We start from the raw sequence: 22,980 nt of genomic DNA on the forward strand, positions 1-22,980 counted from the left end.
TGATTTCTTCTCACATACCTTTGGAGTGCAGCATGTAGTGCATTTAGAATTCAGCTTCCATATGAGCGATATTTCAAAAAAAGTTCTTGGCCCAGGCAGTTAGTGTTTCGTGCCCTGGAGAAATGTAGACATTTATGTAATTGTTGAGATCACAAATCTTCATGAAAAGGAATCATTTTAAGTGACAAGAAAAAAGAAAGGCATGTAATAAGAAAATATAAATTATATATTGACATTTTATGTTTAGGTTTCTTGCTGGAAGTTGTTACAGTAATCTCATAGGAACAAGGGAAAAGGCAATAGTGTTCAATACAGATGTCATATTCCTAGTGGCAATCCTGTAGGCTTGTTGCAACCACATGAACATCTCCACTGACATCAGTGAGATAAGTTAATTGAAATCAGTGGAACTAATTTAAATTAATTCATATGTACCTTTGTGTGACTTAGACTTGAAAGCCAGTTGTAAAGCAAAACATACTGTGCTTGTGTTTGATTTCTTTCTGATGTTAAAAAAAAATACATTTTTTTTTCTTTTTTAACTTAGAAAATACTTCTCGTGGTAGTCTGGACACCTTGCAGGATTTGATTGTTTAGAATGTGTTAGCTTTACAAAGATCAGTGCAGTTTTATCTGTTCTGTGTTCTTAGTTTTAAAATTCTAACGTGCAAGAATCTAGCAGGTGAGTTTATGAGACACTTCCAGCTGTAGAGATATTAGACCCTATAGGTGTAATTCCCACTCAGTGCTTCTGTTGGCTTTCTGTGCTTGACAAAGTGATTTGACCACTTCTATTCACAGCTTCTGTGTGCAAACCTTCTTGAGCAAACCTTCTGGTTTATACAAAGTTCATACAATGGACTTTGAACTAAAGTGGCTTAAGTTCAATATATGTCAGGATAGACAATTTGTCAAATACAGCTAAAATGGGGAATGTCTTCTAGGACTGTCACATTTGAATGTGACTCATACATTGAAGGGTTGTGTCCGTTGGACTTTGCAGGAGAGCAAAGTATTCATCAGCTGGTCCTTGCCTTTTGGGGAAGCATTTTAAGAGGACCACAGCTGAAGGTCCTTTAAAAACATACCCAAGCCTACTCTTCCCTTCTGCCTGACAGTCTGCTCAGAATCATCAGTAGATCAGTCCTTGCATTAGTCCCACTCAGTGGCAAATAAGATGGCTCTGGAAGGGTTTTGCTGCAGGGACAGCCAGTATTTGTAAGCAACCCGATTTCAAGCTGAGTTCAGACTGACAAAGAGGATGATGTGTGGGCTTGATGACCAGTTGGACACACCTTGGCTTTCAGACTTTTCCTGTAACAAGCAGCTCAGATGTAACATAGACAAAGCAAGCAATGTCCTTTCTTCAAGGAAGTCTAAGTATCCTAGGTAATGTCTAGATTGTAGCAGTAAACCTTGTAAGACTAGCTGAAAACAAAAGAGAAAGATGCTCTGTAAAGTGCAGTTACCTTTCATAGTCTAAATGTAAGACTAGAGTTAGTGTATAGCGCAACAAATTTTAACAAAAATCCCTGCTAAATTACTCTACCAACATACATCATTAGCTGCTTGGTTTGGCTTGAAATAATCTGACAATATTCTCCATTAAAAATGGACAGAGGAGGGCTGAAAACAGCATGGATGAAGCAGAACACAATGAAATCCAAAGCAGAACCGGAGGCAAGCATACATGTGAGCCACAGAGTAAAAAGTATAAAAAGTTTTGCTGGAATATCTAGATTACCCAGAAATGAAAAAATTTAAACTCATATGTGTCCTTTAGCAGCTGCTAAGCATAGTGTTCTGCACAGGGTATTCCAGACATGTCTTTAGGAAAGACATCTGCTTGTACTGTTTCAGATTTCAGAGTTATACAGGGTATAACAGGGAATTTTACCCTAAAGCACCAAAACCTTAAACAAACACAATACAAACAGCTGATTGAATAAACCATGATCCCCAATGTCTCTAAAGTTTTTGTAAAATTCTTCAAGGACCGTAATAGACATAGTGGTATGATCTCTTTTAATTGAGGAAATAGAGGGGTAGGAGATAATACAAAATATATATTTTTTCAGATTTTTAAAAAGTATTTCAGATGAATCCTTTTTCTGATGTAATGGTTGAAATGTATAATCTCCTCAGCCTGGGCAGACAGGTCTCTAACAATTAATGGGAGGATCTTTCAGTGATTTTGCAAATTCCTTAATTTACATTAGCGAATGGTGTTTGTGAACCATGGAAGCATATGTCTCAGTGCCAGTATTTTAAACTGTACCTAGACTTTAATAGATGAAAAAAATATGGATTGTATTATGTTCTTCCTGTAAAAGGAGTGGAATTTCAGCATGGTAAAGATCAGTTAACTGCCATTTACAGGGCAATTAATAATGAGAATCATATATTTATTGTCCATTTTTAATGTTTTTTCCTTTCCGAACCCAGACTCCAGGCCAGCCTCCTATCCAAGTTTTCCTTCATGCCTTATTGTCTATTCTGTTCAGCTATTTAAAAAATGTTGAATATCAACAATGGCTTTCAGTAGTGTATTGTCAACTTTTGTATGAAGCAATCTTGGTTGAATGAGAAGATCCCAGAGCTTATAGTTCTATCTACTGTGCTGCACTGGGTTTCTGCTTGAATGTGTGTGACTGATAACAGGACAAATTTCTACCTTCGTTATTACATTTCAGCTACATAATTCATTTGCCAAAATCTTTTAGGAAATATCTTTATAACATATTGCACGAGACATCAGGTAAGTGCTTGTAATGTAAAAATAAGTAAAGATCCAGCAACTGCCTTGTCAGATTTGTTTGTTAATTGTAGATCTGCTTCTGCTAGGTTGTTTTGCAGACTTTTACAGTTTTGTGGATAGCTGCGTGCCCTGAGACATCTCTAGCAGAACATCTTTGCTCACATAAAGAAAATCATGCTGGATCTGCATTGCTTTTAAAGTCAAAAAGCAATATTCAGAAATATCTGTGAAAAATTGTAGCAAATGTGCACAGGTTAAGAATTTTCAAGTAACAGATGTGTTATTGTTAATGTACAAGCTTGTTTCTGTCTGGAATTATGGTACTAAAAGCTTTTTAAACATTTTTTTAAAAACTCTGTCTTCACAGTCTGATATAATTTTATTTTGTGTACGGGGTAGTTGTAATTTAGCTTATATAAACTCAGTCACCCATGTATCTTTGAATGGAAGCTAATATTCTCTATGCCATTTTCAGGAAATCTAAGGATTCCTCAAAACTATTCAGTTTATTCATGCATTTCAGTTAACAGGTGGCAAAACAGGTAAAACACAAGCAGCTGTTTTTCCTTTTATTCTCCATCTCATTTGTTGACAGTTAATTTCACTTTGAAAAGAACTAAGAGAGATCATTTCTCTAAACGATGTGATTGCTACAATGATGTAAAGGGATAGTACTGTATATAGTACCTGATCCTGTTGGAGAAACTGAAACAAAATTTCCATTGCAGCCAGTATTTTGGCTAAATTAGGAGAGCAGGATCTGGCCCATCATCTTGTATAACAAATTAATTAATGCCTTCACCATGCATCACCTTTAATATTCCTGACTTAAAATACTTAGGTTTTGGTTTTTTCTTCATGGTCAAAGAAAAAGGTAGACTTTTACAAAGGCAACAAATATTAAGTAAGGACTCAAAAGTATTGATTCTGACTTGTGATTTGAGAAGCTGTATTCATGAACCAAAGATACTGCTGAGTATGGGAAAAGATCATACATACCAGAATGGGTACTGTACTAACACTGGCATTAGACACCAAACAAATAAAACTGAGATGTGGGGTACCCTTCTGGACAGAATATCTAGGTATTCTAGCAGTGTTCTATCTAACAGGGTTGTGTTTAACGCAATATTATCAGTTTCACATTAATTCATCTGCTTGCTTCTTTGTCCCAAATCCTGGACTCTTTTCAGTGCCTCTGTCCGCTTTGTCTGTGTCCTGTCTGCAGACAAACAATGACCTTTAAATACCTTCAATATACATGTGGGTGTACGTGCATAAGATTGCAACCTCTTTGGTAGACATGTAATGCTTATTGAGAGGTATTTACACAATTATATTCCTGTCAAATACATTAAAGATTTCTGTGTTTCAGAAAGTATCTCAAAAACATCTGAAAAGGCAATTTAAGTGGAAATTAAAACTTTGGGAATAAAAAAATGTCATTTTTATACCCGTACTCTGATACTGGGGCGATGACAGAATTTTTTTGAATGGTGTACTAATAAGAAAAGTGTTCTTTCTACGTTTCTCATTGGTACCTAGTATGCGTATTATGCTTATAGTTTTAATAGTTTGGAAACATTACACATTAACCATTGTTATACTGGTTACTATAACAGTACCTGTCAGAGGAAGAGGATTTAATGAAAAGCTTCATTAAAAAAATTATACTTCTACCTGGAGGGGTTACAGGTTTGTGTACAGACAGCATTACACAGATGGCACAAGCAATTAGGTAGTGTAATACGTAGGACTATTTTACATCACAAATTAGGAATAAATGTCATCCAGAATTTGCAGAGGAAAAGAATGAAACTTTAAATACCATTTTTGTCTTTTGAATGACTTGAACAAAGCTTTCTTTAAAAAACAAACAAAACAATTCCATTTGATTTTAAAAATTGATTTTCTTTATATTTCAGTCTTCGTCTTTAATGAAAGAAGATTCAAGACTGAGAAAGACTAAGAGAAATGTTTTATGAATATCTTGAGAAAGACATGAAAGCAGCAGTAAACAGAAAGGTACAGTGCCCAGTACAACTGTCACATTTTTCATACACAATATATAAAACACTCTGCCTTTGCACAAGTGTACAGCTGACAAGTCAATTGCTATATTTATTGTAGAACTATCTTTTTGAAATGAATTAAGAGATGGACTAGTTATTGAGTCAATAGCTTAGCATTTCCTTAGCGCTTTGAAACCATTCACATACCTGTTGTAAAATATGGGTATTCATCAGGTGCCATAATAATGGTGACTGTAGTCAGAAAAAAGATGACATCCTCCCAATTACAGTTGTGATGAAATTTTGGTTCTTTGAACATTTATTATTTTTGATGTTGAAATAATAATCTCTTCAATTATCTGATTTTAGTGGGCACTAGAACTGGTACAACTTTATCAAGAGGGTAAGATAGTTGTTCCTTTGTTGGTTCAGCTTTACTCTGTATGATACAAATTAGAAGAGGTTTCTAATCTGATATTTTATCTTTTTAAATCTCTTTAGTTGTATAGCGACAACTACATTCCCTTTCAAAACTAAAAAGTCCTCAATGTGGAAAGTGAAGTTTAGGAGGCATGTGAGTTTTAATTATAAAGAGATTATCCTGTTCTCTTTATCTGGTACACTACATGTTGCCAGTGTTAGTTGTCCAGGCTATATATTGGAACATTGTTCTTATTTAGACAGTGTACATATTGAGAAATGGTGTTGTTTAAACTGTCTTTGTAACTCTTGGTGATTGCTGATCTTGAAGAAGTTGGTTTTTCACTGCAGGCATGAGACTGCCTCTGATTGATGATGTATTTCTATAATAATTCTGCTGAAGTATCCCTTGTAGACATTAGGAGGTCCTCCTTACAATTAAGAGGCAAATTGTGATGTTCCTTTGCATTTTACAAGAGGAAAAACTGAAGTGTGAAGGTTTACTTGACTGAGATCAGCCAACCAGCTTGGCAAATCAAAGAGAAGAGCTCAGGTCTTTCTTACCATTGGAAATGGGTGTTCAGAAGCAAGACACAGAGTCCATCTCTGTAATGCCATGTAGACTATGTTCCCAGTCATGGCAGAGACAGGAAGAGGCTCTTTTTCCTCAAAATGCCATCACAGCCTTAGTCCATGCACAAATTTACCATATGCATTTCTTGCCTTCCCAGTACTCATTTTTCAGATAATCTCAGATACTGTTTTCTGTATGAGCTTCATTTAGATAAGGGATGACATTTCATTCTTAAAGATCAGGAAAGCACTTTTCCAGTTGATCTGCAACCAGCCATGCTTTATCTCCATATATATAACCATGCAGTTGTCAGGGCCTCCTGAATGCAATGGAATCATTAGCTTGTTTATACAGTTATTTTTTCTTCATATAAGGGAATAGGAGAAGGGTTTGCGACTTTTGGGGGCATGTGTTAGACATGTAAAACCAGGCTTTCAGGTGTGCATCTTCTATATGTTGTAGAAGTCCTTCTACTTGATAAGACAAAGAATCTTCACCAAAATTTGCAAAGAATCTCAGCAGGGCTAAAAGGTTCAAAACTGCCATCTGACATGCTGTGATATTTTATACAAGTTGAGAATGTGAGCCCCAAACTTTCTATTTCTTATTATTCTGTTTTCTGTACCTTTTGAAATAAATCCATCACACTGTGTGTTTTTATCCCCCCAAGGTGTGGCTAGCAGGACAACCTGCTCACCATATTGTCCTTCCAATGTGGCTGGTCAAGGTTACTATTTTGCTCTTCTGACATGTTATCAATTATCCTGCCAACAGACTGATACCGGACCTGTAGTTTTCTTATAAAATAAAAAACTGAGTTTAATTAAACCATCAGTATCTTAGACCTAATTATTTCAGACAGTATTTAATTAATGTTTCATGGATACCTAATGTAATTAGGGTTCCTTTAATAAGACCTTCTATGACATTAAAATATATGACCTTTATCTTTCTTATCAACCATAGCCTGACAACTCAGATTTGTCATTTTCACTAAAAGGTATAGTTTGATTAAATAGAACAGAACATAAAATTAATCCACCAAATTATACTTGTTTGTTTCTTTTTTTTTTCTTCTTAAAGACTAATAACTTAAGTCTTTTAATTAGCAGTGTCAGTACAAATGTTCATGCAAGCATTTTACCTTTGTTTTTTTCAGACTGTTTCTTTTGTATATCAATTTTTATGGCAAAAGTAGATAACAAGCAGACTTTATTAATCATGGTGAAGGGTTCAATCTTTTAGATATGAAAACTAAGGAGCTATTCTTTATAGTAACAATGACTAGTAATTGTTTAAGACAGTTCTGCAAAGGACTTAATTTTTGCTGGTCACAAACTTCCCCAAAATAAACCTGTAGTTTGAATTTGAATGAATGTAATTGAAATTTCTAGTCTGGTGCAAAAGTTACTTGTTTGCTTTTAGGACCTACAGGTTCTCTTTTCATTACTTTTGTTACCTTTTGGTGTAGATCCAGTGAAAAAGCATTTGTCATACACAAAATTTTGATGATATTCTCTTTCTCAAAGGGTTATTATAAGCTTCCTTGGAACAACACTCATCTAATCTTGTTTCCTCACTCCCCAAAGAGCTTTTATATCTCACCTTCAAAATCATAGTGGCTCCAATGACTTCACTAATGTTTAAGTTCCACATATTGAATTAGAACTTTTTAATACGTGTAAAACTTAGCACAAACTTCAAGATTTTTCATACTATCATAACTAGGCACAGTTACAGATCTATTAAATATATGTCTCTAAAAATGACCTAGAGCCTTCCTGTTTACTGTAGGGCTGTGGATATGTAGCAGGGCCTCCAAACTGTGGAAATATATGATGTCCAGGAAAAAAATGGAGCCACCATAGGAGAAACAGTGTCTGAAAAAGTGGTCATAGCTGCTGCTTTTCATAGATTACAAAAATTTTTGCATACGGTCCGTGTTCTTCTTCCCTTTGAAATTTAAACAGTTACATTCAGTTACATCCCCTGACTTTATATACTAAATAAAATTATCATGTTAATTTAATAAAATGCAATCAGTACCTATATGTTTTTTGCTGATTGCAGACTGTAATAAGTGTTGCTAGTACAGCCACTAACTAGTACTCACTGTATTCAATTGAGATTTTAAATGTAATAAAGTCAGTGACCAAGATTCACCCCACTTGTATAAGTTCCCAGGATGGGAAGAGGATGTGAAGGGGTTAAGCCCAGGAAATTTATTACTACCCAAGCAGGCAGCTGCAGAATTCCACTCCCATTGCTGCAGTGAGTCTATGCTGAGCAAAACCTCCCACTAAACAGGGTCTTGGGGACAGGAAAACAGAAAAAATCTCTCCCCTAGTCCTTTCTGATTCACCCGTCTCATTCAACCTTTTGTATTTGATGTTGTCCTCTGATCAGCTGATGACCTGATGATTCTCTCCTTGCAATTACTTCTTGATATTTTACATCACATCTTTATATTCACCACACAGTTAGATTTCTCCATTTTCTTCATTAACATGATGAAAATTGAATTACAATGAGCCTCTGTCTGAATAGAAAACACCTAATCTATCCAGAGATATTCAAGAGAAATATGATCAATATAAAAAAATCTACTGGATAAAAAAATCTTGATCCAATCATGTAAAAATAAATTGATCTGATTACATAGATTACTGAAAACTGGTCACCTTGGCTACATTAGAGACTTTAAAAGCAAACACAAATCAGTGAATCATTTTAATCAAATTTAATTTAGATTATACACTTTCACATAAAATCTAATTTAGTTGGAATTACTCGGTCATGACTTGTCTGCTCCCCACAGGACAAGGTTAAAGAGATTACATTTGGGTTCATGTCAGCAGCATCTGCTAGTTAGCCCTCTGAATGCTGATTTAATGAGAGAGGTTGTGCTTAGTCTCTTGGAAAGACTTCTGGTTTAGGCAGGTGCTTGAGAGATGTTATTAATTTAGTGTGATACAAGGAGTGATGTTATCGTACTTGGAAAAGTCTTGTATCATTATTCTCATGTGTATAAAATACCCTGGCATTTTTGTTTACATCTGTTTAGCAGCTTTTAGAGGGGTTTCCTCTAATCTGTCTTTAATGTACTGCTTCAGAAAGATAGAAGATTCCTATTAAAGAAATAACAGCTTCTTTAATATGAACAGTTATCTCAGGACTTGTCTACAAGAGGCAGCAAGTGAACATTAAGTTGCAACATCAATTTACAGAGAACTAAAAGGTATCATATCCATATGCAGACAAACCCTTTCTGTCTCTCAGCTGTGCAGTATCTACTCCTACAATCAGATCATTCACAGGAGCACCTTTCATGATAGCTTTCTTGCTCTATAAACAGACCTTTTATTTCTATATATTTAGCCTTTACAGAGTCAGATTATATCCTCATGTGATAAGTACCACTATGTGAGTTTCTAACTTGAAATTAATAGGATGTGTTGCAGAGTTAGGTACTTGTTGACAAATAAGTAAATACAATTAAGGGAGTAAAGTCTTTGCTGTTGAATGTAGTGAGTGCAAGCTCCATTCTGATGGAGCAGCTACTCTGCAGCAAAAGCAGGGGTGGTAGTCATTAATTCTACTTCATCAGCACTGCTGCAGAAAATAAAAAGGCCAAAACGACTGTGTAAACTTGTTGCTCAATACCTCACTCCGAACCAGAAAATGTACTGTGGCATGGTGAATCACCATGGGTTGCCAAAGATCTGTCTGTGATTGTCCAGACTGAAATCAGTGCAGAGGTACAAAACACCATGAGTTTAAGCTCAGGTACCTGCTGCTGCTCTGACCTAACTTCTGGATGTGCAGAAATCAGAGAGAAAGCTGCTAACTTCATAAATTCTTCCTGGAAAGAATTTCCACAAGGAAAGAAAGAAAAGGCCAGGCTGAGAATCTTTGGACATGTGTAACCTTAACTGATTCCCTAACCCAGCAGGCAAACAGTGGACTTAAATGGCCTTAACTGTCCTAAAGTACCTCCCTACATATCCAGGAGCCCTTCATGCTAAAACAGTTTTCTCCCACACGTAGAAAAGATGAGCTAGGAATTCATTCGGGGTAAATCAGCACCCTTTCACTGAAATCAATAGAGTTGCATCAATTTTAGATGTACTGCATGTTTTCTGCTGTTTTCTTTTAAGCACTGTTTATGGTTCTTCAGAAGAAAAAAAGTACTGGAACTATTAATCCCCGAAGTTCTGATAAAGAATTTTGAATAACAATTGAAATTCATTAAAAAATTTCACTATTTCAATGCATAATTTCCCTGGTGGAGGGGCTTAAAACTCTTTCTATAATTACCATAACAGCATAAGGGTCGGGCCATTAAAATAATCTCTAGCAATTCTGTGTGATTCAAGTTATTTATGAAGAATGCTGCAGACACAATGTTCCTTGCTACATGGTCTGTTTTCTGTATGTCTCTCTACCCTTTCTCTTCCCCTATGTATAAATGGTTAATTCTTATATATGTACTAGAAGGATCTGTATCTCCAGAATTTATAAATCCACCCTGAAGAAATAGCATTTATATCTGAAATCCATAATCATATCAAAGAAAACTGGGCAAAATTGAGAAAATGGGGACATACCTTATTATGATTACCTTCTATTCGAGCATATTTTTCTTATTAGCAGTGCAGACAAAAGGTAGCCCTCCTATTTTATTTTAAATGAGCCTGATAGAAGTATCTCATCCACTTCATTTTCATATAAAATTGCACTGTGGAGTCTGATCTTCCTGCCTTCACTCTGGCAAAATACCTACTGTGGTCCTTAGAAACATCCATGTAAAGATTACACGGCTGGGACCTGGTATTTATACTTTAGCCCTGGCTAACCACTGTTGTTCGCCGTGTTGCATGTGGCATTCCCAAATCATCCTTTAGAGAGAGAAACATGGAGATGATGTGCTGAACTTGGTCAGCCTTTGCTAAGAACAAATATAAGTGCACCAGGACTTATTTGGAAATGGCATGGTTCTGTAGCAGTTGTGACAAGATAAACAGGCAGATTAAGCTTGTGTGAGTGTAAACTATTTTCCAGATTGATTCTAATGTTGAAATACTAAACACACTCTGAATACAAATTACTTACTTAAGTTTACAGAAGTTTTACATTCACAAAATATAGAAGAGGAGGTATTAACGTTTTCTGTTAGTGTCCTACAGACACATAGCCAAACCCTTAGCCAGTGGAAATCAGTGAAGCACCAGCAAGGACAACAGAACCGTGCTGCTTCACACCGCTCATAGTATGGCCAGAGACAAATGATAATCAGAATTACTGATTCTGATGAAATCACACAATTCTGAATTTGGGAAATGTTTGCAAACATGCTACACAAACTTTGTTAGCTAACACAGCTATATAGCTCGCATTGTTGTCCTGATTATTTGTATGGAAACAAATTCCAAATTTAGTTATGTTTGTGTAATACTGAGATAAATGTACATCATTTACAGCATGTCCCTGCTGCCCTGAAATGTGCTCCTGTTCTCAGTTTGACCAAGAGATATTCAAAGACAAAATGGAAATAAAGTAAACCATACTCAAATTGAGCAGTATTATATTCTAAATTAAATATCTTATGCATTGATAATAGCTTTTGACACATCCTAGTTTAAGAGAGAAATTTCAGTGTTAAAACAGTAGGGAAAAAGGAATGTGATAAAAAATAAAACCAAAATGCTGCGCTAACTGTTTTAAAAATTGACAGGAGTTCATACTGAGTTCTGAACTTCCTGGTTTGAATCTCCTGCTATTAAATTATCACAATAAACACACTCTCTAATCCAACACACACTACAGACACCAAAAGACTTCTGCTTGGTTCACGCTCATGAAGGAAGGATAAATAGCGTTGCCACTTATCAAAATTAAGATTTTTAGAAAAAGAGAAAAAAAGTGCTGAGTTTAATTACCCATTTTAATTAGTGTACTAGATAGCATGAAATAATTCATTCCTGTGATTACAGAACAAGCAGAGCCCTTTGCGTATGGTTACTGTCAGAATTTTTCAGATGCACAAAAACAATTTTTCCTGCTATTTCATTCATTTTTATTTATAGCCCATTTCTAATGCAAATACTGGCCCAAAATCAAGTGCTAAGGAAGCTGGCTGACTTAGCAATGGAGATAGAGTAGGAATGTAAAGGATTAGAGTGTTTAATGTACTGGAAAGAAGTTTATCAATACTGACAATTCTCACAGTGCTTAATCAAACATTTAAGACAAGTGGAGAAGCAGACAGTAAAGACTTTGGGGCTTTTGAACAATAAAAGCAAACAAACTGTCTTGTCAGTACATGTCAGTCTATGGTGGAATAAAGAAATGCCTATAATTTAGTTACTCTTTTCATATAGATAGCTAGTGGTTTTAGCTACTTAGCTAGAGTGTACTGACTTTAAAATGACTGTAAGTAATTCCTGAGGAAAATGAAGTTTAACTTTTGTTGTCCTATGTGGTCTGAATTGAGGATTGCAGCATTGTGACTAAGTTTTCCCTAGTGCCATTTACAGCTTCATGACTATTACAGAGGATTAAGATTATTATTATAAATTTTTTTTGCTTAAAGGCAATTTGTTAATAGATTTATTTTTATTAACACATATTAATGGATAGTAGGGTCTGATCCTTCAGTAACACACTTTTTGTGGACCTTCCCAGAACTCTGGACAGGGCCAGGACAAGAGATGGGAGACAAGTGATGCTCTGTATGTGCCTGCAGGGTTACTTTGGGTACAAGGCTCACAGCCCTGAACTGCCTTGGCTAGACCTTTACATAACAGTCTGCAAATTCACTACATGAATTTTTGCTGTTGATTCAGGAAATCTAGAATCCAACCTAAAATGCCTGACATAAATCCTACTCTAGCTTTGAGTGATATCCTTAGAGAAAATCAGGATCCTATGCAAAGAGAAATAGATTCCAGTTTCTGGTTGGATTTCAGTGCTACTGAGATAAATGCAAAGTAACTCAGCAGAAGCCAGGCTGTATCTTTGGATTTACACTCACATCAGAACGCTCTTAATCTGACACTCAGTATCCTGATATCAGAACCAAAGATCAGTAACTATTTTTTAAGAAAACAGGTGCTGTAAGACTGGGAATGTTAAATTAATGTGACAGAACATTAAGAATATGCTGCAGGCTCTGTGAGCAGGCAGAAGGGGAAACTGCTTCCTTGAAATAATCTCAGAAACCAACAAAATAATAAAAATAGAGGTGAATGCTTATTAACTACTGGTGACATGACAACTACTACAATAATATATTTGTCATCCAGTAACTTAGTAAAATTTCACTTTTCTTGTTCAGCCATTTACATTTTTGATAGTAATTTATGTGGTCTCCATTTACATGGACACATCTGGTTTTTTAGAAAGGAGCTATTACACATAATGTTGTCTCACTCCTACAAATAACTTCAGAAATTATAATGCAAACTGTTTACAAAATAAATTAGTGGGAATTTTCAGTGCTATTAATAAGTTGGGGTCTACATACAGCCTACCCTACAACTTCACTATTAGTGCAGTGGGAATCCTGATTCAACTGCCACATAAACAAAGTGGAAAGATTTTTCAGTTTTCTGTTTTCCTTGCTCTGAGTTGCTCAGTGATTGTAACTACCAGATTGTGTGTGTATGTACACAAATATGTATTTTTCCTGCTTGTAATTTTTTAATCAATCTGTAGACACTAGAATTTTGGGAGCATAACAGACATAACATGAAAAGCTAAGCAGTACTGGTCACACTAACAACCAGTGTAATCAGTCTATATTTGATCAACGTGTTATCAGTATGTGTCATCACCATCTTTCAGATATTACATGACCATGAAATGCATAAGCTGTAATCATCACGGTTCTGAAATATCTTATTGAGCAAAATGTGTGACCTGGCCTGATGCCAAGCACATAATCAGTAAAAAACAGAATTTAAAAAAAATGTTCTTCACAGTTTGCAAACATGTAACTGACAAAAATGGCAGGTGTTTTACTAGCACAAGTGTTTCAGCTCCACTCTAGGCAATAAGCCCAGGGTTAGATATTTCTTCAGGTTTCTACATAAATAGTTCATGTTGCTAGTTGTCTAGCTAACCCAATGACAAATCAATCAAATGCGTTCCTCCAACGAGGTGGAGTGCAACACTGGAATTTGTTGCTGCCACAAATTCAGCAGCAGCAGGGCCAGAAGCCTATAAATGGCAAGGAAAAAATGAATGCTACTTTCCCTTGTGGCAACAATTTTTCTGATATATTTCTAAATGTCAAAATGTTACTTTTTGTGTGTGTAATACTGACATGGGAATAAGGAAAAATGCCTTACTGGCAAGATTTTAAACTCAAAAGTCCTCTGTTTTCTCACAACTGTAATGATATGAAGTGAGACCTGTTCATCCACACTTTCCTGGCAATTTAACTTGGAGGGCTCTTTATGTGCAGAAGAGTTATTTACATCCCCCTTACCACAGTTCATAATGTCTGAGTTATAATTTCAAGTTGTTTTAGAGTTAATGATGCAAAAATGAGTTCAGAGTGAAAGAACGGAGGATACATAAGGCAGCAATGCCTACCTATTAATTTTCGTTAGTAACTCCATGGGATTGGAATCAAAGACCTAGAAATAAAGGTTTTTCTTTTGACCCATTCATGTCCTCTGTGGCATCTTGTCCTTTTTGGTGCTGGGAAGTTAGCACACATCAGCAAACTGTGGAACTTGGTTTTGCTCTTAATACTTAAAAGCATAGTTTTCTAAGCAAACTGTAACAGCATAAGTATCAATCGTGTGTAAACCCAGTAGGTCTCACATCAGTCTCCAATCTGGAACTGTGCAGGTTTCTCTAGCGTAAGATAGTAAACCATAAAAATGTGTAGTTTGTTCAAGATTGTGTCTTTACTTGATTAATCTACAGTCATGGTGCAACAGTTATCAATGGAAAATGATTAGTCTGGGAAGTTTGATTGTCCCTTAATTCTGATTGTGCATTTTCATGCTATACAACATCACCGACATCTTTTCTCTCATTTCCTCAGGCACTTAAAATTAAGGGAATCCAAAAGAATAATAACACTGTAAATTTAAATATGTTCTATGGCTCATGATTAGTTTTGAATAGGAAAAATAGTAACACTTTTCCCTTGCATGACAATGTACAGCCTGGTAGCTGCGTATCCTGTGGCAACACTGGAGAAGCACCTGAATGCCATGGGAAGTGCAGAGTGCCCTCTCCTGGGTTAGGAAATAAACCTGTTAGCCAAACTGCACAGGAGCCAGGGGACCTTTGCTAAAGAGCAATGTGTGATTACTATTCCCTCTTACAGTGGCACACGGAGATGCAGAAAGGAGGAAATCTAGTGGAATCAAAAGAGACTCTTAACTAAAGAGAATTGGGCTTTGATCAGATTCTGCACCAGCAAAAAGATCCAAGGTGTCCTTCCACACACACATTGTGTGACTGGCCCACCTCTTCCAAAATGGCCCTGAAATACCAATTTCCCAAGTCCTCAACTTATGCATCATTGTGTAAGTAAGTTCTTCCTCTGCAAGTGCTTTCCCTACTAGAAGAGGTGTTACCTATAGAGTCAGTGGAGGTCTTGACCACTAACACGGGTAATAGTGACCCCTGAGCGTATTCTGGTTAGCTCCAAGCAGTCATTGCATCTATAAGGAAGCAGTAATTGGCAGAGAAGTTTGATAGTGGTTAGTCACGAGTCTTTACATTGTTCGGTGAGGCTAGTGATTGAGTGGCTCTTGGGCGATACCTTCAATATCAGGTGACTGATTTGAGCTACTCTAGAAACAGAGGATGAGTGCTGAATATGAATTTAAATGGTGTAGTTATTTGTGACTCATGCTCAGGTCAGAAATGTGGTTTGAGCCATGAAAACAGTCATGGCTGAAGAACTGATTCTTCAGTGAATTCTATTTCTGTTATTTTATACCTATTGTATATGTATAGGCATATATATTATAAGTGCTCTACAGAAGGCTGTTGAGCATGTATTGTCCTCATTTGTCAATATGTGTTAGGGGAAAAAAAATAAAATGGAAAGGATATTCAGGTCTAGTGTGTTGTTTTCATGGCCAACCACACCACCTCCATGGTGGACTGGGAGGGCTAAAGGAATTGAAGCCTCTCCCTAACTAGCAGTGTGAGCATGTACTGGTTTCTTTTAGATCCCCATCACGTCCAATCCCTCTGATATAGGCTCATTTATCAACTGTTCACTCTTGTTCTCAAAGCTCTTTTGGTTCCCTACTTCTGTATTCTTAGTAGAACTTTGCTCCAAAATCTCAGTGCTCTGATACTTCGACAGCTTTAGGTGAGACTCAGATTTTGAGAGTCAAGGAAGTTCTTTGCTCTCCAGTTGTTCAAGGGAATTGAAGATAGTATCAGAAGTAAAACATCGCTGTGTGGTCTAGACTGAGGATTGCAGAATCGTTACTGGGTTTTCTGTAGTTCTTCATCTCGCTGATGCAGGTTTTGTGCTGTGAGCTGCAGAAGTCTCAATGACACTTGAGCTGCCTATTTACACGGAGGGAAGTCTTTCCCACTAGCTAGTGTAGGTATCTTTTCTCTGACAAAGTCATTTCAAATAAAATAAAATTTAAACAAAGATCCTACAAAACAAATGGAAATTTTTGCCTTAGTACAAAGTAAGGAAGAGTCTCGCATTAATCATAGTCTTCTAACTACTATAAAGAAAGGAGATTGCTTCAAATACTGATATCAGTGACTCCAATTTGTGACCTAGGAGATCATTCTTAACAGATTAAACTATTTCTTACTGTATGTATATTCCTACAAATCATAGGGGCAAAGTAGGGTTAAAAGGGGATACAGGCACTGAATGAAAAACTGGCATTCATATTTCATATTAAAATCACTTCTAATATGATTTAGTTTTCTGTACAGGGAAAGCAATTTTTAGTTGAACATTTACTTGTTTGTAGGTGAGAAGGATAATTATAAGACACATCACAGCAAAAACAATTTGTGTATATTTGATCTTTTTGTATATATGTATTTATTTGATCTTTGAATTAGCCATGTGGACTTATTTCTAAGCAAGTAGTATGGAGAGTGGGGAACAAAAGAGAAAGGAAAAGAAAGAGTGAGAAAGAGTGAAGGAGAGAAAGGGAAAGAGGGGAAGGGAGGAAGAAAAGAAGAAAGAGGGAGAAGGAGGGAGGAAGAATCTCCGTGATTTTGTATTTTCTTTGTAAAGGAGATCTTTATAGTCTCCAGCTAAGTTAATATGAGAACAGGAGTTGTTTATGATGAAGCTTTGTGGTTCTTATGTGTTCAAATAATCACTGAAAGGTTATTTTAACTACAGTACATTGCATGGTTAATGACAGATTGTCATCTGTTTGTATCGTGAAGGCATGACTAGGGAGAAATGCTAGAGGAAGAGAAGTGTGCTTTTATGGTTATGCCTAAGACTCATAGGAAAACGTATATAAGTTGTATATTCTGGAAAAATAACGATGTTCAGAAAACAATGTCCAAATGAAATAATTTGAAAGAGAACACATTTAAAAGTTATTACACAGTAAGCTATTTTAAAGTTTTAAAAGTAAAGGAAGAATATGCTAAAATAGCTGAGATATTTGAGTTAAAGGTGATATGAGGAGAACGTATCTAAAATAATCTCTCAGCAGTGAGTATAATGAAGGAACATTCATTTCCGTTCAGAAGAACTGGAGTTCCTTTTAACTATAACTGAAACACAGCAGAGTGTTATTCAGCCATTCATTTTCCTCAAGATCTTCACTCTTGTTTTGTTTTCTCCAGGAAATGCATGCAAGATGATGCATGTGCAAAAGACGTTGTTTGGCGTGCTGTGGAAACATCCAACTACCTAACCTAAAGTTTCTCATGTTCTACTAGTTCCTTTACTGAATATAGTTCTTCTTGATTGCTTGATTGACCTGAAGAACACTATACTGGATAGTCATGGTGTTATAAAACATACAATATTAGTTAACTATTTACACAAAAACCAAAGGGAAATAGGAGGAGACTCTGCCTGCCCTGTCTTGGGCTTTTTGGTGCAACAGAGTTTATATTCCCCCTGTGTTTTTCCACTTTCCTTATATGAAATGAACAGCTGTAATTGAAAAGCAAGAAGCTCCATGGTTTATAGAAATAGGTGTTGTTAAGAGCCTTAGCCATCTAATTTTCTTCCTATTGCAGGGCAGGCTTCCTATTGTCTGTCCTTTAGAGCTAATTTCTTTTCTGATCAAAAGGCCCACATCATTGAAAAGGTAGTAATGACTATTCATTTGGTTGAAACCTCCATTCTGCAGCCTGCAAAGCTTTATTTAGAAACTGCTATTTCTTTCTAAAAGGAAAACCTCATTTGTGTCCTCTATAATGTCAATTAAAGGAGAATATATTTTAATTATTTATCCTGGAGAGAAACCTTTCAGGATCTCAATTTGCTCTGCCAGTGATACAGGCTGTAGTTTGAAACAATATGTGCCTTCAAAATTGTATGTCAGAGAGTAGAAATAAGGTGTGTTTTGATTTTAATTTGCCACTAATTAATAGTTTATTTGCAGCTAATTAGCAAGTTACAGTTTTACAATTAATGTCTGATTTCTAATATGACTCATAAAAAGGAGCTTAGCCATCGGTACCAGCAAATAAGGTGGGTTACTGAAGCTGTATAGAAAACATTAGAGGAAAGATAGATTTGCGAAGTTTTAAATGGGTAAAACAGAGATGATTGAGGATTTTTTTTTCTTTTTCTGAAGAATGAGAGCAGTGATATCTCAGCCCTCTCCAGCGGGAGGGGAAGGGCCCTCAAAGGCCCACAGCAAGCCCCCCAGGATGGCTCCAGCCCCTTGGGGTAGCCAGAGGCAAGTGTGGGGGGGCTTTTTGGGAGACCCCCACTAAAGCATGCCGGGGGCAGGTCTGCTTCTCCCCACGCTTGTCCCTGTGTCCCACCCAAATCCCATCTCGCAGGGGACAGGACCCTGGGCCATCCAACAGGCAGGGGGACGCATCCAGGGTGTTTGGGGCCGGGGAGCGTGGGGATGGAAGGGAGCACACTGCTGGCGGCAGCTGGGGGCAACAGGAATGACCCGCAGGAGGAAAGGCACGGGGACTTGGAGGAGCAGAGAGAAGTCGCAATAAAGCTCCCGTTATTGCCTCTTCTCTTTAAAAAGGGATTTCTCTCAGATACAACGCAGGCTGCCCCACAGCAACCGCCGCTGGTGCAGCGCTCGTCTCTTTAGCATCAGTTCTTGTGCTCGTTTTCGAGTAGTTTGCCTCGGTGTTTTCGCGTGGAAACACGTGAGTTAAGCTGATCTCTTCCTTGGGGCTCCGCAGCGAGCTCTGGTGAGTTGTCCTGTGCTGGTGGTCCCCTCTACAACCCTGTTAATTGGTAACTTGGAGATGAGGGGATCCTTATTAGCAATCCCCCCCCCCCCCATCCCTGCTCTCCCGCAGAAGCCAGCCCCATGAGGCGATTACCAGGAGGAGCTGTTTGTCAGAGGCTAATAAACAAATTCCTCCCGAACACCTGAATGAACGAGGGCCAGGAACAACCCAATTAAGAAACGGAGCTACTGGTTGTTTTCTGTGCCGGTGGAAACAATCCGGGCTAGAAAAGAGTCTATTCAGCGGGCGCTCTGAGAGGTCTGTTTGCAGCCCGCTATTGTTGTCAGAAGCCAAATAAAAGTTCAGCTGGGGGAAAAAAAGTGATTAAAAACAGCATTTGCCGCTGCCTCCTGAATGCACCGGGAGGCTCGGCTCAGAGGAATCGATCTGTACCCAAACGACGTGGCTTTTACTATGCTCCTGAGAATTTTGTTCCTAAATGTTGCTGGGTTTAATGATGTCATCCAGAGGATCCCTCGCTTTCCTGTATGGATGAGCAGCGGGGACAGCCACAGCCGTGCGGTGAGGCTGGTGGGAACTGGTGGTGTGTGCCCCCCGTGCTGGGCTGGGAGGGTCTAGAACAAGGTCTAAACAGAAAAGCAGGTGAACTTCGATTTTAAGCATTTTACGGACATTTTCGGGGTATCATCCTAACAGTGGTCCAAACGAATGGGGCAAGTTGTGAGGACAAGCCCCCGCCACTCGTCGGGAGTTATGCTGGAGGCTGAGGGGATTGTTTTATTAATAGGATTAAATGGGGCTGGTTTGGTGCGTAGCGTTATTCTTCACAAGCCGGCGATCTTCCCTGACACAGTTCCAAGATTCCCCCAAGCTCTGCTGGACCTGCAATTAACAGATATTAATGGCTATTGCTTATTAAGCGCTGATCGCCTGAGAAGCAGGCGGTCCCTTTTCAAAGGTGCCTTTTCAGCCGTGGGGTTTCTCCCGTTCAACTTGGCTTGTGCTGTAAACTCCTGATTTCGCCTCATGCTCCTTTGTCACAAAAAAAAAAAAAAAAAACAAAAAAAAACACACAACGAGAGCTGCTCTGCCTTTGACATCTGTATTTCTGTATTTTCATGCCCCCATGTGCCCCCGACTCACCCCCCCCAGACGCAGAGGGCTCTCCTAGCCCCAGACAGCTTCTCCCCCAGTCCTGATGGAGCAAATTTAGGAAAATGGCTCCGGGTGTGGGGCACAGGGAACAAGGGACCAGGCGCTGGTGGCTGCAAGCCGTTTGGCCGGGGGGGGTCAGACTTTTGCAAGTGCTCCGCAGGATGACTTTAGGAAATAGCAGCTGGTGGAGCAGGGCTTGCCTACTCCTCCTTGCCCTGGTCCCGCTTGCATTGGGGTGCCCGGGGTGGGATGCTCCGAGCCTCCCATCGCTGTCCCGCAGCCCCCGGGGATGCATGGCTGGGCAGGAGCTGCAGCGGCGTTGCCGTGCGGGCCGGGCTGCAGCCCACCAGGCACCGGGCTCCTTCCTCCCGGACGCCCAAACGGGTGAAGAAATCCCCCTGGGAGTCCCGGGGATGGACCCACAGGCAGTGCCGAGAGAGGGTTCCCAGCTGCGTGCCCTGCTTGTGCCTTCTTCTGGGAATAGAAACCAGCCCCAGCCTTAAGTATTCCTCAAAACGTGCGCGGCACCAAATCCCTGGTGCAGCAAGAGCGCTCCTGGGACCCGCAAAGTCTGGAAATACAAACCTGTAGTTTTTTATGTAGCCGGGTTTATGTTCATCTGTAAGGAGATGAGCGGTGTTTGAAGAGAATTCTCGCCTGGCTTTGAAATAACGTGGATGTTAAGATATTAAATTGTGTGCCCTCTGGAGAAAAAAAATAAAAACAAAACACCACGACATAATTGGAGTCTCAGGCAGCGCGAAGACAAATTGAAAGGCTAAATAAGAGTCTGAAACTTAACGTGGTAATATTTATTAGATGATTCAAACACCGAAAGAAGCGCCGTTCACAGGCTTCCAGCCCGTCCCAACGCCGTATGCCGCCGCGTTTTTCGCTGCGTGTAAGCGGGCTCAGCCGCTCCGACAAACGTGCGATCGAGTCATCTATACGAAATGCGAGGACCTAACCAGTCCGTGTCCCATCCCAGTCTGGCGCATCTTAAACCTCGACTGGAGCGGTCAAAATATTTGGAGGGGTTTGAGCTTAAATAGAACTCTTTGAAGCTTTTCCAGTATGTCGCAAAAGTTCCTCCCGCAGTTCCTCCCGCAGCGTGCCTTCTAGTGATAGCGCCTGAAGTACAACCTCCTCCTGCCACCCTGCACAATTTTTACCCCATCCAAACCCACACGGCAACAATCCGAACAACAGCAAAGACAAAACTCACTGCGAGCGAGTCCCAAGCGGGATTTATTTCCCCTTCGGCTTTGCTCAGAAGATGATTTGACCAGAAAAAGGAGCGGCATCTTAAACTGCTACAGAACTCCGGAGCCACTCCAATGAACTCCTCCCCCCCCCCCCCAAGACACCGCGGTGTCCCCAAAGCTCTGGCACCGGCCGGGGATGTGCCCGCGGGTCCTGCCCGGGGTGCCCCCCCCCCGTGCCAATTAGCGCCGTTATCCTCACGCTCTTCTTTCCCCGAGGGATACCAAGCTGGGGGAGCCCCCCTCTCCCCCGGTTGGGGTCGGGACGCCGAGGCACATCCCCTCTTCGCCCCCCCAAGCCCCGGAGGGCTTGCTCCGAGCCCCCCCGGCGGCGCTGCCCACCTCCTCCAGCACCGCGGCTCCGGGCCCCCCTTGAGGAGCTGGCAGGGGGAGGATGAGGAAGGAAGGAAGGAGGGAGGGAGGGAGGGAGAGTGGGGCAGGGCTGGGCGGCTCCGTGCCCGCGGTGCCTTGCCGGAGCTGCCGGCCCCGCAGGTGCCGGGCGAGGAAGGGAGGAAGAAGAGGGAAGGGGAGGGGAGGGGAAGGGAGGGCAGGGACGGAAAGGGAGGGCCGTGATTGACAGCTCCGCGGAGCCCCGCTCCCGTCACCTACAAAGTTTGCTTTCACACGGAGGGAACTTTGCTGTTGCCATGAAAACGGTTTTTTGCGAGGACCGTGCCCCTTCCCCCTCCCGTTGGGGCAGCCGAGTGGAAAAACTCAAGTGGCGAAGGGGGGCCGGGGGGGCCTTGCCCCGGCAGCAGCCAGCCCGGCCCGTACCCGAGGGAACCGCCGTGCCCTGGCACCGGCAAGGGGAGACGGCTCCGTGCCCGGAGAGCGCTCCGGGACCGGGCGGAGAGTTTAATCCCACCCCCCCTTCATCCGCGGTGCGTGGGGGGATGCGGGGGGGGTGTCAGCCCATTGCGGGCTCGCCCCGTCTCCAGGCACCGGGCTGCGGCTCCACCGGGGAGTCCCAAATCCCTTTGTGCCCGGCGGACGCATGGCTCCCGCTCGCAGCGCCCCTCCCCATCCCTCCTCCTCTTCCTCCTCCCCCGTCCTCTTCCTCCTCCTCCTGTCCCCTTGCCCCGCCGGCAGCTGCGGGACCCCCGCCGCCCTCTCCGCACCTCGCATCCCAGCCCGGTCCCGGCGCTTTCTCCTCCATCCCAGAGCCGGGAGCAGAGCTCGAGGGGGGGCTCAGCGGGTAGGGGGCAGCCCCAGCATCCCCAAGACACCAACTTTTTGGCCCCCCCCGGTCCATTACCGGCGTCGGGGCTGCCGGGAGCCTCCCGCCGATTGGCTGCCGCCCGCCCCTTTATAGCCGCCGTCAATCAAAGGCCGCCGCCGTGTGCGCGTCGCTCGGCGCTGCCCGCGGGAGCCGCTTCGCGGAACCGCTCCGCACCCGCCGGCACCGCAGCGCCTCGGGGAGCAGCG

The sequence above is a fragment of the Cygnus atratus genome, chromosome 13, assembly GCF_013377495.2.
Source record: "Cygnus atratus isolate AKBS03 ecotype Queensland, Australia chromosome 13, CAtr_DNAZoo_HiC_assembly, whole genome shotgun sequence".
Lineage (NCBI taxonomy): Eukaryota > Metazoa > Chordata > Aves > Anseriformes > Anatidae > Cygnus > Cygnus atratus.